At 46.3% G+C, this 18,837-nt stretch overlaps 1 long non-coding RNA gene across 1 annotated transcript in view; it reads right to left on the bottom strand.

Moving 5' to 3' along the window:
• Nucleotides 1-6,091: 6,091 nt before the first annotated feature.
• The window catches only part of LOC106997654 (uncharacterized), a 33,551-nt gene continuing 20,805 nt past the window's right edge, over nt 6,092-18,837 (bottom strand). The window contains exons 2-6 of the long non-coding RNA XR_001443848.3: nt 8,006-8,124; nt 7,730-7,852; nt 7,514-7,636; nt 7,208-7,298; nt 6,092-6,283 (exon numbers count right to left, since the gene is read on the bottom strand). This is a non-coding gene — a long non-coding RNA (uncharacterized LOC106997654). The remainder of the gene's footprint in view (nt 6,284-7,207; nt 7,299-7,513; nt 7,637-7,729; nt 7,853-8,005; nt 8,125-18,837) is intronic.

Here is an 18,837-nt window from a genome sequence, read left to right as displayed (position 1 = left end):
TCACTGTGTTAGCCAGGATGGTCTCGATCTCCTGACCTCGTGATCCACCCACCTCGGCCTCCCAAAGTGCTGGGATTACAGGTGTGAGCCACCGTGCCCAGCCTATCATGACTCTTTTTAAATACAGAAGTGAATGTTTATTTAGAAGGAGGAGAGGTGGGAATCACAGCAAATTGCAGATGCCCTGTGGACTCAGGTTTCTTTCTCTTTCTTTCTTTCTTTTTTTCTTTCTTTCTTTCTTTTGTTCCTTCCTTCCTTCCTTCCTTTCTTTCTGGTACAATAAGCTTGGTTTTACTAACAACAAAACAGTACACACATGAATAAATCTGCTCTTCCTCCTTGATTCCATCTGCTTTATGCATCTATTCACTCAGAGTGCATCATGACTCATTTCATGTCTGTGCCTGCATTTAACCCAGCTGCAGTCCCAGTGGGCAAATGACTCTGTGTCCCGTTCAGCCCATAACATCTCACCTTAGTTGCTTCGCCCTGAGTCCCCACATAGCACCCCATGATCCCACTATGCCACTTAACCAAATCCCAGAAGTGGCACATTTGGTTGTTTCCAATATTTTGCACCTACAAAAGTATGCAGCTAAAACATGGGTGTTGCGAACATTTGTTTTCCCTCTTGGTTATTTCCTTGGAACCAGCTTTGCAAAAGGAGATTGTGAGATGTCTTCCTCCAGTTGTCGACTGTCTCCTCTGGCAGATTTGGGGCCTTAAACTCAAGCTTTTCCAGCTGCTATGGATTGTAATGATGTCTCGGTCCCACTGCAAGAGGACAAGAGACCAAGAGCCTTCTTACTCAGACACTTAGTTGTACTAAAACATCCCAACGACTTCTGAGGATGGGAAATCCATAGGCTTGTCTTCAGCTAATTGATGTCATCCATGAGTCATAAAAAGCCAGAATAAATGTCCTCCCCCCTTACACACCCTTCCTGAAACTCCCCTGCTACAATTCCACAGTCTTGGAGATGGGTCCCAGGTGAGTATCTCCTGACACAAATGGTTCTCCTGAAATTCATTGTTTATTTCCGTTCTTCTTATAGCTTATGCTGGCAGGAGGATGTGGGAAGACTGCAAAATAAGACACTCGGGCATTTGGGCTTCTGTGAGGTGCTCACTTCAGATAGTAAGGTTTACCACAGACACATCATCATGAAAAGCAAGCAGAAAACTGTCATGTTTGGGATTCCTAACCCAGCACAAATGGTCACATCTGACTCTGCTCAGCAGAGTAACCTGGCCAAAAATCTAAATGGTTTTCCAGCACTTACTGCACATACATAAGAGCCTTCTGGCAAGACGGAACACTTTCCAGTGCCACCAGCAGAGTATAAATGTGCGCCCCTCCCTCCACACCATCCCAAAATTAGCACTTAGCCTGGCTGTCCTTTCTTGCTGGTTTAATGGCTGCATAATAGGACTCACAGGCGCTGGAATGTGCTGTGCATGTGTCCGTGTGGTGACAAGTTGTATGTCTTTCCCAGTGGATAGGATCAGTACCCATGGGGACGGAGTCCCCTGTGGTGAGGCAGAGTGCTGGGTGTGCTGCCTGTCTCCTGAGCTCCTTGTTATGACACCTTCCTCGGATATTAGCTTCATTACAATTTGTTGCACAAAAGGTTTTTCTTGCAGTGTATTCTGGGCTAATTTTAGAAATTTGTTTTCACCTTCCGACATTGATTCCTGGGGCAGCTTGCAAGCTGCCTGGAATGAAAGATCAATGGTGACAGCAGAGGAGTGGGCTCCAGTTCTTCATTAACCCAGAGCTCCCAGCAGCCCCAGTCCTGTCTCTTCCCTCAGGGCTAGCCCTGGACAAAAATGGACGGTCAGGAAGTTTTCCTTTGGTGCCCTCAGCCTTTCTGGTCTGAGCCCTTTCCATCTTCCCGCTCTCCTCATCTCATCTCCTTTACCAAACTCACTCTTCACCCAGTGTGGAGATGGATTTCGGGAGAGGAAGTGAAGTCAGATCCACTGAGGGTCTGCACAGGCTAGGCAGTTTATATGCATGCCCCTTAAAGTCTATCAGTAATTCTCACAGCTTGCTATTGCTCCCATTTCACAGAAGAGGAAACTGAGATGCAAAGAGATCAATAAGCAAGCCTAGTGTTGCAGAGCTCGTAAAGTGGAGCTGGGATCAGAACCTCCAGCTCCAAAGCCTGTGTTCGCACCATTGTTTGCTGTTACGCTGATAACCACCACAGTGCAGAAGTCTAGGAGCAGGCGTTTGGAGGAGTAGCATCCCCCAGGGTCACAGAAAGGGTATGCTTTGCCCTGCACCCAGCCACTCCTGCTCAGCCAAAGGCTCTGCTGAGTTCCACACACAGGAACTGGCCCTAATGAAGTCTCTAGGGACATCAGGCTGTGCTCCTGAGTCTCAGTTCCACCCACAGGGGGTGGCAGAGTGGGCCAAGGAAGTTCTAATTGAGAATTCACAGGTGCCCAGAGCAGAACTGTGCAGAACCTCTGGCCACAGGTCGTTTACAAGACATGCGGGGCAAAACGTGGATGTTGGAGATCTTCCAAAGGAGTTAAGGAGAGCAAAACAGAACAGAGAGGCAGTGAATCCAGAGGCAAGAAGGAGGTAAGGCTGGAGGAAGTCTAGATCAGCCCTGTTAGAAATATACAGAAATATAATGCAAGCCACATATATCATGTTGTACATTTTCTTTTTCTTTCTTTTTTTCTGAGACAGAGTCTTGCTCTGTCACCCAGGCTGGAGTGCAGCGGCACAATCTCAGCTCACTGCAAACTCTGCCTTTCAGATTCAAGCGACTCTCCTGCCTCGGCCTCCCAAATAGCAGGATTACAGGTGCCCGCCACTGCACCCAGCTAATTTTTGTATTTTTTAGTAGAGATGGGGCTTCACCATCTTGGCCAGGCTGGTCTCGAACTCCTGACCTCATGATCCACCCACCTCGGCCTCCCAAATTGCTGGGATTACAGGCATGAGCCGCCGCACCCAGCCTATGTTGCACATTTTCTGTAGCCACCTTTAAAAAGGTAAAAAGAAACAGGTAAAATTAATATTAATAATATATTTATGTAACTCAATATATATCAAATATTATTTCAACAGGTAATTAATATGAAAACATATTAATGAGATTTTACTTTTTTTTTGTACTAAGTCTTTGGAGTCTCATATGTATTGTACATTTACAGCACCTCTCAGTTTGGGCTGGCCAATGTCAGTTGCCCAATAGGCACACAGCTCGTATTGTACAGGGCAGGGCTAGATCCACAGCTTTTAAATTATGTCCCATGGAGCACAGCCTTCCTCAGAAATGTTCCAAGAGGTCCCTAAACATTTGGTTTGAATTTCATTTTTAGGAATTTTTAACTACCTAAAAAGTAATGGTGGGGCACAGTGGCTCAGGTCTATAATCCCAGCACTTTGGGAGGCCGAGGTTGGCGGATCACTTAAGGTCAGGAGTTCGATACCAGCCTGAGCAACATGGTGAAACCTCATCTCTACTAAAAATACAAAAAACTATCTGAGCGTGGTGGCGCACGCCTGTAGTCCTAGCTACTCAGGAGGCTGAACCCAGGAGAATCGCTTGAACCTGAGAAGCAGAAGTTGCAGTGAGCCAAGATCAAGCCACTGCACTCCAGCCTGGGCAACAGAGTGAGACTCTGTCTCAAAAAAAAAAAAAAATTCAAAAACTTTAAAAATTAAAAAGTAATGTAAAAATATTTGCACTTAAAGACATCCCATTCCAAATTTTAATGCAGTGAAGACAATCAATAGAAAAATTTGTGTTCGTGTGTGAAAGGAAATATTATGTAATTCATCCTCTTATAGGAGAAGTTTGTACTAATAAAACATCTCTTAATCGTTTTAAATATTAGTACAACTACGTATCACCTAACAATGGGGATACATTCTGAGAAATGTGTCGTTAGGCAATTTTGTCATTGCTTGAACATCATAGAGTGTACTTACACAAACCTAGATGGTATATATATTTTTATTTATATGTATATTTATCATATGTAAAACTAAATGTCCCAGCACCATTACAGAATATCAATCATTTTCCCCTACTTGATCTACAATGCCAATATCAAGTGCCATATATCAAGTTTCTGTATAAGCTCCATTATCATCTTAGGGGACCACTGTCGTATATACAGTCTGACGTTGACCAAAATATCATTGTATGGAGCATGACTATAATTTATGTTACATTTCAATTAAGTAATAACAATAACAACCAACATTAATTTCGTATTCACCTCATGCTGAGTGCTTTTTGAGCATCACCTCAGCAAATTCTCACAAGAAATCTTGGATGTGGGTAATAGTATTATCTTCATTTGCAGAGGAAATGTAGATGCTGATGCTGGAGAGTTCAACAGTTTGCCCAAGGTGGCAATGAATGACATCAGGATTCAAACCCAACCCCAGCTGCGTAACTTCTAAACCAAAGCTCCTAAGCACCACACTACAATTAAAAACAGACAGACCAACCTACCATGCCAGTATGAATTCTGAGCTTTGTCAAACTTCAGGCTACCTCGTGTCGACTCTCCCTTCATGCCAATCACTCACCCTCTCTTCAGGCCCTTGTACACATATGTACACACCACGCAGCATTCTGTTTAGTGCAGCAAATATTTACTGACATTACTATGCATCAGTGTTAGCTGTGCTCCTTTTGTAGCCAAGATAAAGCATTTTAAATCCTATTTACCCCCCAGCTACCTAGGGAAAGGTCAGATTTTATCATGTAAATGATATGAAGCCAGTGAAGGGTTTAAGCAAAGGGTTGACAAAAAGGATCGTATTTGTATTTTCAAAAGCTCATTCTGGAAGCAGCAGGGAGAGTGGATTGAAAATTACTGGGATTGGAGAAAGAAAGCCAATTTAAAAACTGTTAGAGTGAGGAGAGCAGATAGAAGAGGGGGCTACAAATGAGAAAAGTACTGGGTAACTGAGTAATCATTGAGGGGGTCAAAAAGAAAACTCTAGTTTCCAGATAAAGTAGTTGAGTTCATGGTAGGACTATGAACTGAAATAGAAAAGACAAGAGGAGGTCTGGTTTGAGGGGGATGAGTATACATGATGAATTTAGATTTTAATATTGAAGTTGACATTGTAATCAGCTGCCCAACATCCATTCAGGCCTTCTGCCACTTGTCCCAGAAACACGATGTGAGGAATCACTCCAAATCCAGGATGGGCCTTGACCCGTGTAACCCAATCATGATAACCCATCCCATAATAATCCCCCTTGCTAATGACTGATTGGAGTAGAAGTCTAAGCCAATAAGCACATACTATTCCCTTGTGTCTTTATTGGTGTTGGGGCCATAAGTTGATTCCTTCAGGCCAAAGAAAAGCATCTGTCTTCAATAACTGTGGGAGAGGAGCGTTCTCCTGATGAGAACAGGAAAACATGCCATACTGATTAGGACTGACAGCAATCTTCCAATTCAAGAGATAAGGCCATTCTAGAAGAAGAATATAATGGAAAGACAGAAAAACCTGGACCCTTAATGAATTCATTGAATCATTGGATCAAGCCATCCAGAAGGTCAACCTGTCCTATCCTTTTATATGAGTCAGTACATTTCCTTATTGTTTAAGACATTTTGAGTTGGGTTTTCTGCCATGTACAGCCACAAGCATCCTAATTGACACAGATATGTTGAATGTAACTGAGGTGACCCAAGAAGTCAAGTGGGAGAAACAGGTATGATGTCATCAGGCAGAATTTAAACTGAGAAAGTAGATGAGACTGACTCAAGAAAGCACGTAGAGTGTGGAGGGGAAAGCAGAGCAGGGCCAAGACCGGGACCCTGGAGAGCGCTCGTGTTGGTAGGCATAAATTGCTCTACAGAAGAAACAGAACAGGAAAGAGGAGATGGTCTAGATGTGGGGTAGAGACTCAAAGAATATGGCCATGAAAGCGGGGAGAGACGAGAAAGAAGGGAAGAAATGAGAGAGGGGGGATGGGTCAACTACTGAATGAAGGAGAACACTATAGAAAGAGACATTGACAGGGAGGGGGCAGGGGGAATATTAATTAAGGTGCAGGACAAGCTGCTGTACCAATAAGACCCATAAATCCAGTGGTTTGAATAACATAGAAGTTTATTTCTCTCCCACACAACAGGCCAGAGGGAGAGAGTGTCAAGAGCAGTTGCGGGCAGTTCTTTTCCTTGAGGTCTCAAGAGTTCTTCTGTCTGGTTGCTCGGCCATCCCATAGGGTCTTGCCTTTGTCCATACAGCCACAGCTAGCTCATCTCCAGCACTTCCAAGTTCCACCTCATTGAAAGGAGGAAATAGACAATGTTCACTGCAAATAGCTTCCATATAAGGATGTGCTCTGGAAATTGCTCACATCCTTTTAGCAAGAACTGAGTAGACATCCACATCCAGCTGCAGGGAGTCTGGGAACTGTGGTCCTGAGCTAAATGATCATGTTCTTCCCTAAAATTCAGGGCTCCTTGACTAAAAGGAAGGAGAGAATGGGCATTTGGGGACACTTAACAAGCTCGGCCACTAGGTTCTAGGAAGTTGTGGTAGGTGTGCAGGTGACAGCACCCTCTATTCCTCAGGTTGATCAACTAGGCTTATCCACATTAAATCTGTGACCCAATCAAATATATAATCTTAGAAGATCCTGAAGAATTTCAGGCTTTCAATTCACAATACTTCAGCTGCCACCTGCTTGCCCACTCAGGCCAGTTAATGCTGCATGACTTGCTGGCTGTGTCCAACCTCCCTGCTCCCTGCTTCCTGGCCAGTCAGCTTAGCCCTGGAAATGCACAGCAGAACCAAGTCTAAAGGAGGAAATCATCACATTCAGATGTTTTGTGTTATGTAGGTCATGATTCCCTTTCTTATTTTTAATCTCTCCCTAACTACTGATTTCCTTCTCAAAATGTTTTCCTTTGGCCTGGCTTCCACTTAAAGCTATCTCTCTTTTTTTTCCTCTCTCCTTCCCTTAACCGTCATAATCACTGACTTGTTCCCAAACCCCCTGCAAGCTGGCATCTGCCCCATCACTCAGATAAAACTGTCACTGAGGTCATTAAATTTAATGGGCTCTTCCCAGCCCTCTTCCTCCTCCACCTGGCTGGGTCTCATTAGACACAATTGACCACCCCTTCCTAGAACCTTTACCTCCCTTTGCTGCTATGATGTGCCACTACACACCTGCCCCCCAGCTGCTCCCTCCTTCCCTACCTCCAAGTCCTTGTCTGTGTCTTTCTTTCTGTGACTCCTCAGGAGACAAAGACCAAGGCAACATCTACACAGGAACAATCATCCTATTAGCCTGGGATAGTGGAAAAGACATAACCTGAGCTCAAATCTGGATTTGCCACTTATTTGCTGTGTGACTTTAGCAAGTTACTTAGTATCTCTGAGCCCATTTCCCCCATGGAAAAATAGGGATAAGAATGCCCTTCTTTCAGGTTTGTGTTATCAGGCTAGACAACCGCCTAATAAACAACCCCCAAAACCTTAGTGGCTTAACAAATGTAACATTACCATCTAATGAAGGTCAGTCAGCAGAGGCAGGGAAATACCACACAAGATTATGCAAGAATTGGGTCCAGTGGCCCTACTTCCCCTAGGGATCAGAGTCCTTCACTAGATTTCTGTTTCCACAGCCTACAAAGGAAAAGAGGAAATGAGTATGTGTAGAAGATTGTTCATGATATTTTGGGGGAGAGCAGCCACAAAAGTGCCATCTATTACTCCTACCCACATTCCATTGGCCAGCACTCAGTCACATGATGCAACCTTATAGCAAGGCATGCTGGGAAATGTAGTTTCAGGAGAAAAAAGGTTTGATGAACTCATAGTATCCTGTCTGCCATATGGTTGCTGTGAAAATGGAAATAACAGAACTAAATCCTGTGGCATTTCTGGAACAGAGTAGGTGCTGAATGCCCTTCTTTCAGGTTTGTGTTATCAGGCTAGACAACTGCCCAATAAACAACCCCCAAAACCTTAGTGGGTTAACAAATGTAACATTACCATCCAATGAAGGTGAGCAGAAGCAGGGAAATACCACACAAGATTATACAGGAATTGGGTCCAGTGGCCCTACATCCCCTAGGGATCAGAGTCCTCCACTAGATTTCTGTTTCCACGGCCTACAAAGAAAAAGAGTAAATGAGTATATGTAGAAGATTGTTCGTGATATTTTTAATCACCATTAATAAGAAAAAATAAGAATTTTTTTTAACTTTTTGCCAACTTTCCCAAGTGCAAACATCAACTGAGATAAATAACAAGACTAAGGGAGCAGAGACAAAGAGAGAAACAACTGTTGTAAACAGGAATGAAAGTGCAGGCCAGGTTTGGGGAAGCAGGGATAAGCACAGAAGCAGGCAGAGAGTGGGCAGAGGGCTCACCGGGAATTGAGCCCCATGGTACTCAGCACAGCCTCTGCTTTCCCGGCCAGCCCTGGCTCCCACCTGAGCCAGAAGGGGCTTAGAAAGATCTGAGTTTCCTTGGAAACCATTTCTCTGGCCCTCTCTGCACGTGATCAGCCAAGTTGGTTGTAATCAAACCCCCACGGGGCAGAGAACGAGCTCTCAAACTGCAGTCCTGGGGTTCTATCCAAATTGCTTGCGTTTCCGATTTAAATTGGTAATTTCCCCACGAGTGTTCTCCGTGCCCATCCACAGACTTGTTGGGAAGGGGAAGCTCTGGACATGTTACCCACCCCCCGCCATCACCTCCTGCCCCTGACACAGCACAGGGGCCTTGGGAGTGCCTCCAAACAGCCCGGAGTCCTCTGTCAAAGCTGAAGGCCTCTGGCAAGCCCAGGCCTCCAGAACAGCCAGGCCAGAAGCCCCTCCCTGGGCCTCCCTGTCCCACTGAGGACAATGGCCTGGACCTGAGCGGGGGAGGAGGAGGACCTACACAGACTACAGTAGGCAAGTCCTGAATGGTTGACTTCATTGCCAGACTAAATATGGGGGTGTGGGCTTCCTCTGGTACCTTTTGCAGGTACACCCTTTCCAAAGTGAAGGGTGGGGACTGGGCCAAGGCACCAGATAATCTTCTTTTCTTGTTTTGTTGTTTTTGTTGTTGTTGTTGTTTGTTTGTTTGTTTGTTTGTTTGTTTGTTTTTGAGACCAAGTGTCACTCTGTCACCCAGGTTGGAGTGCATTGGTGCAATCTCAACTCACTGCAGCCTCTGTCTCCTGGATTCAAGTGATTCTCCTGCCTCAGCCTCCCAAGTAGCTGGGATTACAGGCACGTGCCAGTACACCTGGCTAATTTTTGTATTTTTAGTAGAGACAAAGTCTGACCATGTTGGCTGGGTCTCAAACTCCTGACCTCAAATGATCTGCCCGCCTTGGCCTCCCAAAGTGCAGGGATTACAGGCATGAGCCACCGCGCCTGGCCAAATAATCTTGAAGTACTAAAAGCCAAGGCTGCAAGGCTAGGAAACAGCTGGGGAAGTCTCAGAATGTTAGGCAGAAAGATCCCAGAAGGTTCTGAGGGGCACTTACCTTCACTCCCTCTGTCACAAGCCAGCCCCAACCACAGTGTGACTACAAAAAGGGAGAGTGGACCCCTGTCCGCTTTCCTTTCAGAATGGGCAGAAGACTCATCTCAGACATGGTCAAACACTCCCAGACACACACTTAGCCATATATACACATGTACACATGCATACATACATATTAGAGAGGTTTGTGCGTGTGCATAGACACATACCTGTGTACTTGAAGACATGCAATGTCATGCATACTGATCCCCCTCCTAGCATCCCAGCCATGTTCATGATGTATCTGGGCATATTCACAAACAGACATCAGAACTGGGCTGAGAACTTGGTGCACACCTGCACGGGACAGCCTCAAGGAACACACATGCATGCTGACACAAGTCCAACTGGCCATCCTGGCATGATCACTGACTGACACATGTACTCAGACACACACATATAAGACTGAGGAAAAGGCAGAACCAGGCTGGGAGATGGACCCTGCTTTGCATGTGGCTAAGTAGGGAGCAGGGTGGATTCCAAATTACTAGACAGCTCCAGGAAGATGTGGCCAAATTGGGTCTAATCCGAGGCAGCATCTGGAGTCCAGTCTGGACATTAATTCAAAGCAGGGTGTGTAGTGTCTTCGTGGGTAGGGTTAGGGCCCTCATGGGGGAAATAGGCTTCCAAACTGCAGAGGAAAACACAGACCAGGAGCAGCCCCTGGAAGAGGCCTTACTCCCAAAGGGGAAGCTGGATGTCAGGTTCTTATCCCAGTGCAGAAAACTAGGTAAAATCAGGAACCAGCCATTGGCTTGGGAACCTACAGTGAGGGAAGAGAACAGGCTCATGGGCTCTGGGCGTCCAAAGCCCCCCAGCTCTGAGATCCTGTATTCAGGGAGACACAACTGGTACCAGGCCCACCCTCTGCCATGCTGGCTCCCCACTCAGAGCCAGGCTAGGTCAGGAAGAGCTCAGGGACTTGGTAGGCAGAGCCTAGTGGCAGAGGACTATCAGTATCTATAGCAGAAGGGACTGAGGAAAGTCAGGCCAGACACCCCAGCTCCTGAGCCAGCCAGAACCTAGACTCTATTATTCCTGCTGTTGCCAGGAAAACAACCAGAAGACTCGCTCCCCACCTCCAGAACCTGCCTTCGGGCCCCTACCTCCACCCCAGCTGTAAGGGTCTTGGTCAGTCATGTTCTGAGTTCAAGAGTCCCTCATCTCCCCTCCCACTGCAGTGAAGCCAGGTGCTGGGCTGTGCAACTGACAGGAGTGGGGAGCAGGTATTCAGTTCTGATGCCCAGAGTGGCTGTCCCCACCATTTCTCCTAATGCCCCAGCACTGAGAAGAATCCTGCAGACCTTCACAGCCCACCTGCTCCTTTCTAAACAGACAGGTGTGAGAGAACTGAGAACTCCAGTGGAGCAGGCACAGCCAGCTCTCTGCAGCTGCAGCTTTCCACATTTCCTAGCACAGTCAGCTGGGGAAGGAGAGACAGGAAGGGTAAAAGTTCTAATCACTTGGAGTTTCCCTACCACCCAGCAGCTCTCTCTCTCTCTCCCTCCATTCCTCCCTTCGTGTATGCTGCTCTGTATGTCTGGTGTCCTTCTACCTCCTTGTCTCCTGGAAGACACTTATTTAACCTTCAAACCCCTGTTCAGGTATCCTCTCTGCTTTTCAAATCTTTCCCCAGCACTCCCTCTGTTTGACTAATTATTTACTCCTTTCTCCAGGCTACCTACATTACAGCATGTGTTATGATTATCTGCTCATGTCACGGTAATCAGGGATGCCTGGGATATTGGGATGCCTGTCTTCTCCACTTGACTGTGAGCTCCTTGAAGGTAGGAGCTTGGTGGCACTTGTCTCTGTACCCCAGCACCACTATAGGGTCTGAGAGAACATGTCCAGGAGAAGTAGTATGATATGTCAGTTAAAAGTATGGGCTCTGGACTAAGCCAGACCTGAGTTTGAACCCCAGGTCTGCCTCTTCTGGCTGTGGGAGTTGGATGTGTTGTTTCAGCTCTCTAAGCCTCAGTTGTTCCAAATATGACATGGAAGAGTAGTAATGACTGTCTCATGGATTGCCATGAGTAATCAATGATACAATGAATATGGAGAGGTTAGCCCAGTACTGGGCACGTTAATAACCTTTGTTATCATCCCACCAGCACCTGGGCTGTCCACTCTATGCTGAGTCATCATAGCGACTTCATATAGCCCGTTCCCCTAGAAACCTCACTAGCAAATGAATAATGACAATCGAGAATGATGAGTTCCATGACAAAATTCTGGAGGCCCTGGGAGCCTAGAGAAGGAACCACTAATTTCAGTAGACATGTGATCTAGTGGTTAAGTTTATTGGCTTTGGTGTCAGGAAGTTCCAAGTTCAAATCCTAGCTGAGACTCTAATTAGCTGTGTGAACTTAGGTTAAGTTAGTTAAACACTCAGAAACTCTGAAATGTGATGGAAGTTTAATAACACAAAGATATAAATAATACAAATTTGACAAAAAATCAAATTTGCCTGGGGGTGAGCAAGGAAGACTTCCCAGAAAACGTGACGTCAGGCCTTAATGAATGAATAGAAGTTTTCCAGGTGAAGAGGGGAAGCAAGGGCTTTTCCAGCAGGAGCAGCACGTTCAAAGGCTGGTGAATCCAAGGACAATGAGATGTTTAGTGATCCCAGATCCCGTGTATGAGGGGGAAGTGTCTGAAGAGGGCCCACAAAGAGAGACAAGGGCCATGCTTAGTGGTTCCTGGCACACACTTCAAACGACCTCTGAGTCACTCTTCTGGAATGTGCCTGGTACATACTTAGAGGCTCAATAAATATTTGTAGGAAAAACAAATACGAGTCAGTGTCTCCTGCACCCTGTTCTCCTTGCTCCACCCACCCACCCAGCCACTCACCTCCCACTGATCCCTGGGACTCTAAGGAGCACAGGCCAAAACCATTGGAATTCATTCCCTCCTAGTTAAGCTCCATGGCCAAGAAAGTTGCACCAAAGCTAAACCCACCAATGGGCCTGATGTCAGAAGAACGACTCCTGAACTTTGCAGCTCGCAGAATAAAAATGTATTCCTTCTGATTCCCTATCCAGTCTCCTGATAAGCCCAGCGTGCCACATCTTAATATTCCTCCTGCTAAGGTGCCTGAAGGTCCCTCGGATGTCTGCTTCCAGCCTGCTAGTCTTTGAACTTGAGACATTCTAAACACCCAACAGTTGACTTCATAATTCGGTGAGACTTGAAAGGCAGCCCAGGCAGCGGTCAGCCAGGTCTTCCATGCAGAAAATCCGGATGGCCTGGATGCTCTCCCTCAGGGCTCCTCTCCAGGGATGGCTGCTGGAATCAAAGAGTTTGGGATCACAGCAAATTCATTTGCAGCCACAACAGAATCCTGTTAGCAGGCTGTCCTGGGGATGGGAGGCAGGGAATGGGAGAAAACTCACCTATGTCTCTATCAGAAGAGGTGTCCTTGGACACTTAATAATCAGCTCTGCTTGGCTTAGCACTAACAGAGCCTGGAATCAAGCTTCTATCACAAGGTCCCACAGCCTCAGGTCAATACTAGAGATAGGCCAATTCTGCTGCCCTCTGGCAGAGAACAAATTCCTGCTGTTCAAGCTTTTGTCAGTCTCTACTGCCCCTGTGCCCTGCCATGACCCTGCTTTGGCTCCTGGAAAGATGGGGGTGCTACAGGAGGGCCCCAATTTCCCTCCTCTCCACAACTGCCCACATCCTCACCTCCATCTCAGAGAGAGGAAAGGTCCCTTCTTTCATCCAAGTCCAAGCCTGCAGCTGAGTTCCCCACACCCTCACTCAACCTCAAGGATCTGCATGTAAAACCTCTCCCTTGACCTCCAGCAACAAACAGGCTCAAGGTGCCTCCAGGCTAAAGGTGGCCTTCCCAGGATGGACTTAGATCTGGATTCAAGTTCAGGCTCCAACACCTACCAGCTGCATAACCTTGAGCCAGTCATTCCATCTCTGTATTTCAGCCTCTACATCTGTGAAGTGGAAATAACAGCCACCAACTCCGAGGAAGGGTCACGGGAAATGAGATGCCGATGTCTGGCAAGGCTTAGCACCCTGCCTGCCCTTTTATCACTCAAGGAAATTCAGTCATTAGTACAAATATGAGCTCACTGTCCCATAAAGCTAGTGGCCTACTTCTCTTTCCTACACTACCAGGCTTCTTTATTTTTTTAATTTTACTTTAAGTTCTGGGATACATGTGCTGAATGTGCAGGTTTGTTACATAAGTATACATGTGCCATGGTGGTTTGCTACACCCATCATCAACCCATCATCTAGATTTTAGGCCCCACATGCATTAGGTATTTGTCCTAATGCTCTCCCTCCCCTTCCCCCCACCCCACGACAGGCCCCCGTTTGTGATGTTCCCCTCCCTGTGTCCAACTCCCACTTATGAGTGAGAACATGAAGTGTTTGGTTTTCTGTTCCTGTACTAGTTTAATGAGAATGATAGTTTCCAGCTTCATCCCTGTCCCTGCAAAGGACGTGAACTCATTCTTTTTTATGGCTGCATAGTATTCTGTGGTGTTTATGTGCCACATTTTCTTTATCCAGTGTATCATTGATCCAGTGTATCATTGACCAGGCTTCTTATGAAGCACTCACCCCTCCTTAGCCCATTTCAAACTGGACCCTGACCTCATGCCTCTCACCCAGTCACCAGGGAGCCCAATAACCTAATTCCATGGCTTCCCCCCAGCTTCCAAAAGAGGCATTCAGTGCTGATGCCCACCTGTTTTTTAACTCAAATTCCCTCCTCACGCCTTCACAGCTCACTCTCCTGGTTCTTCTCTCTTTATGAACATGCCCTCTCCACATCCTTTTCAGTCCTAGATCAGTGGTTACACACTGGAATCACCTAGGGAGCTTCAAACTACCAATGTGCAGCCACGCCCTCCAGCAAGTCTCAATGTGTTGGTCTTTGGGAGGCCCAGGCACTCTAAAGTGCAGCTGGGTTTGAGAACTGCAGCCCTGAATGGAGAAGATGCCCTTGGCCTCTGTGTTACTTAAGATTATGTTCTGCCATACAGAAAAAAAAAAAAAAGTAAACGTGGTTTACATAAGACAGATGTTCATGTGTCTTGCAGGTATGGAATCTGGAGGTCCAGATTAGTTTGGCAACTCCACAGTCATCAGGAACCCAGGTTTCTACTGCCTCATGGCACAAAACGACTACTGGAGCCTCACAGCCTCATTCCAGGCTGCAGGAAGGAAAGGGGAGCACAAAGGGACAAAGGCAGGTAAGAACCACCCTCTCACACTTCCCACTACTCACAGCTTAACACACACCCACACCCAGCTCTGTGGGTGAAGGAGAAGCAGAATCTCATTCCAAATGGCTGTGTCATTTGGAAACACAGGTATTCTGAACACTGAGGAAGAAGAAGAGAGCAGTTTCTGCCATGTGGGAATTCTAGGACCTCAACCACTCCACCTAAGTATTGCTCCCCCCACCCACTCCACAGGCTCCTTAAATGCATTGTGTCCCAAACTGCACCCATCTGACCAGGTCCCATGAGGCAGCAAGGATTTTGAGATTACAGATCTAGTCCTGGCTTTAACACTCAAGCAACCATGGGTACTTGATGCCTTGATGGGCTTCAGTTTCCTTATCTGTGAAATAAGATAAGAAATGTATTTTATTCTTGGGAAGATGAATGATTGGCTTACATATAAACATCTAGTAGAGTGCCTGGTGTATAGCAGGAGCTCAATACATGTTGGTTTCCTTCTCTTCCGTTTTTCTTTCCTAGTCTAGAGAAACCATTTCCTTTCTCTATGCTGTGCTGCCCCCTCTCCCAAACTGATTATATATTGCCATCAGGCCTCGCAGACAAGGCTCCCAGATGTGGCACTAACCATATATTTCTTTGTTAAGAACATATGTAAAATGCGGGGCGGGAGAGTGAGAGAAGAAGAGGGAGAAATTACCTTTACGAAAAAGGAGCTAACCAACCCAGATAGTACGAGAATCTTTCCCCGACGTGCTCTGCACCTCCCCTTTCAGGGGAAATCTCTTTTTTCCTCCCTCACTCTTGTGTGGTTTTTTTATTATGACTTGTAGCTATAGGTTGGAGGACAGATGCAGTGTTGGTCAAAATCAAAAGTATGGTCAATTGTACAATTCTCCAGTTTTGAACTGACCCAATTCCCCAGTCATAGACTGACCCTAGGCCCTGGTCACACATCAATCCAGACCCCCCAGTCACAGGAAGATGGAACCTTCCTACAGCTTTGCTACCCAAAGTGCAGGGCCCAGCAGCGTCTGAATCACCTGGAAGCTTGTTAGACATACAGAATCCCAGGCCCCACCTGAGACACTGACACAAATGGAGGATTTTTTTTCCTGGCATCTCTCCTTTCCTTTCTCTTGCCTGCCCCAGGAACTGAGCATTTATTATACAAGGTGACCCCTGGTGTCCTCAGCAGCACTCCAAGATCCTATCCTCTCCTTACTCCAGCCATGACTTACTCCATCACTAAGCCAGTTTCCCGCAATGGTCCTGCCTGGCAATGGGCACAGTTGTGGAATCTTTTAACGCTATATCCTTACTTGAATGATACGGTGCAGGTGTACTGAGCATATTGGAAAGAAAGTGTGTGAAACACCTAGAAGAGGACCTAAAACATAGAAGACAGCCAATAAATGGCAGCTGTTATTACCAGCTGTGTGACCTCGGCCATCACTACACGTACCAGAGCCTCAGTTTCATCACCAGCTCCCAACACCTACTATGACACAGAGCTGGTCTCATATTGTGACTTCAATCTGATTCTCAGTTCAGTGGAAGGAGAAATCATCAAACAGGATTGGCCAGTAAAAAGAGGAGATTACAGGCAGGGAGATGAGCCCAGATCTAAGGACAGGTAAATCCAGAATATATGTGAGCAGTTAGGAGGAGACCAGGTTGGCAGCATCAGGAGACACGCAGGAGAGAAATGGATGAGGCAGACAGAAGGATGCTGGAGGCCAATGGTGGGCCTTGAAGGCCGAACTAAGAAGTTTAGATTTTATCCTGAAAGTGAAAGGGAACCCCGATGGGCGTTTTGGATGTGAAGTCAAAGGACGGCATAAAGCGCAGAAAGAGGATGACACTAGGGCACTGGAGTGGTGATAGAATGAACATGACCAATTGGATGAGAGAAGGAGGAAGAGGGAGAATCAATTTGAAATGACTACGGCAACATCAGTGACAGACTAGGCAGCCCAGAGATGGAACTGTCTGCAGGTGGAAAGTTAACATTTTTGTATTAGAACTCCATTCCTTCATCCAATCAGTGTGTCTTGAGTATCTGTGCTAAGCACTGCATGGGGCTCTGGGTATATTATGGTGTGCCAAACAGACATAGTTCTTGTCCTGATGGGAGTTCTGCCTTGGTGAGAGGAAGATGCCAAGAGACATCCAGGAGACAATTCAGAGAATAGTCAGGGCTGGATACAGCTTGGGAGCCTTCTCCCAACTGCCCCAGACACATTTCAGAAAGTGTTAAGAGCTGGAAAAATTATGAGAAGATTTCTTCAAGGCCCAGACTTCAACCCTGCATTTCCCACAATATCCAGCCAAGGCCAATGTCCCTCTGCAGGGCTTTGCTCCAAGATGACCGTGGGAGGGGCAGCTCCCTTGGAGATGGATACCTGGCCCAGTGTTCAGGGGCTCTGGCTTCTTGATTACCTGCTGGAGGGGAGTCTTGTGATTGCAGTCATCTGATTAGGGATTCATGCACTCATCAGAGCTGAGCAGAGACACAGGCCAAAGAATCTGGGCCAGGCGGAGTAGTTCTTAGCTATCTGGTGATACAGGTGAGGTGTTTCTTCAGCACTGCCCCATGGATTCCCAGGCCTTCATACCCATGCATCCCTCTTTCCACTACACTTTCTGTTCCCCTAAATGCCTCTGGGGCTCACACTGTGCCAACTGACCCCAACTTTCTTTACCCTCCTAAACTCAGACTTTTATCTCCTCTCTACACTCCCTCTAGCCTCTGCCTTCCAGCTGCCCAGACTCACTGCACACATACACACACTCCTGGCCCCTGTAAGCCCAATTAAGCCAACAAATCCACAGTTAATTTAATACTGAGCACTCAGCAGAAGGATACATCACTGGTGGTAGATTGCGTGAGTGATACCGTAGAATTACATCTTTGTGTGCTTCAGTTGTGTGGGTATATTTTATAATTCACTGTGGTCAATGGGTAATAGATATAAAATTCAGAGACTAATATAACTAGTATAAATGATGCAGAAGTTTCAGGCTGTAGCTCTCGTTTTCTGAGATAGCATTGTTAGAACTGCAGTCTCCTGGTACTCATTCCCTGGGCAGGAAGCAATCCTCAGGTAAGAGCGCCCCAGCATAGAAAGATGATCTCCTCCACTACCATCTGCTCTGTGATGCGGTTTCCAGGAATACACTGTGTGGGGTGGTGGGGGGACTCCCTTTCCTCCAAACCCTACTCTCTGGTGATTTTGTCAGCCTGAACCAAAAGCCTTAAAAATATGCATTTTCTTTGACTCTATAATTCTACTTTCGGAAACAAGTTCTAAGGAAAACGTATGTGCAAGGATGTTTGTGAAGCACCATTTAAAATAGCTACATATAAAAATGGAAAGAACCGAGATGCAATATACACACAGTGCGATTCTATGCAGGTTATTTACCCAGTGTCTCTCAGCTCACATCTACCCTTTTGTATTCTGCTCTTGCTGAGGCCAGAACTCCAAACCCAATGCTTCCCAGAATCCAGAACCAGCTGGCTTCCTGTTAGGTTCCTGCAATGAAAGGCACTTGAGGAAGATTGGAAGGCAAGATGAGGAGAGAAGGGACTTGGTTCCTGTTTCTTCCTTTCCTGCCAGCATCACTCCAGCAGCAGCAGTTGGCTCCAGCCCCTACTTTCTTTTTGTACTCCCAAACCCAGCCTCACCGCAATCCTTCCATATACCAATAGCAGCCACATACCATTCCCAGGTCTCAGCACCAGTTCTGCAGGACTGCAGGACCCATACTCTGAGTTCCTAGGTCCTGGTTCCCAAACTTCTTTTGTTCCTGTAGCCCTAGGGTTGGTACCTGCTTCCTGCAGTTATTATCTCTGAGTTACCCCTGTGTTCCCTTTTTGCCCTATCAGCTCTCCAACATCTGTGTAGCCAATTTCCTGTATTAAATTCACTCTCTTTGAAATACCTTGTGTGGTGTCTGGTTTTCTGAGTTCTGGCTAATATAGATGTCATTTCACCCCAATTGGGTAGAAAAAAATTTATAAATGTAACAATATCAAAGGTTGGTTGAGACGCAAAGAAATTGGAAATTTTCTACATTTCTGAT

This window comes from Macaca mulatta, chromosome 1, assembly GCF_049350105.2.
Source record: "Macaca mulatta isolate MMU2019108-1 chromosome 1, T2T-MMU8v2.0, whole genome shotgun sequence".
In the NCBI taxonomy this organism is placed as follows: Eukaryota; Metazoa; Chordata; class Mammalia; order Primates; family Cercopithecidae; genus Macaca; species Macaca mulatta.
This window is presented reverse-complemented; position numbering and strand designations above follow the sequence as displayed.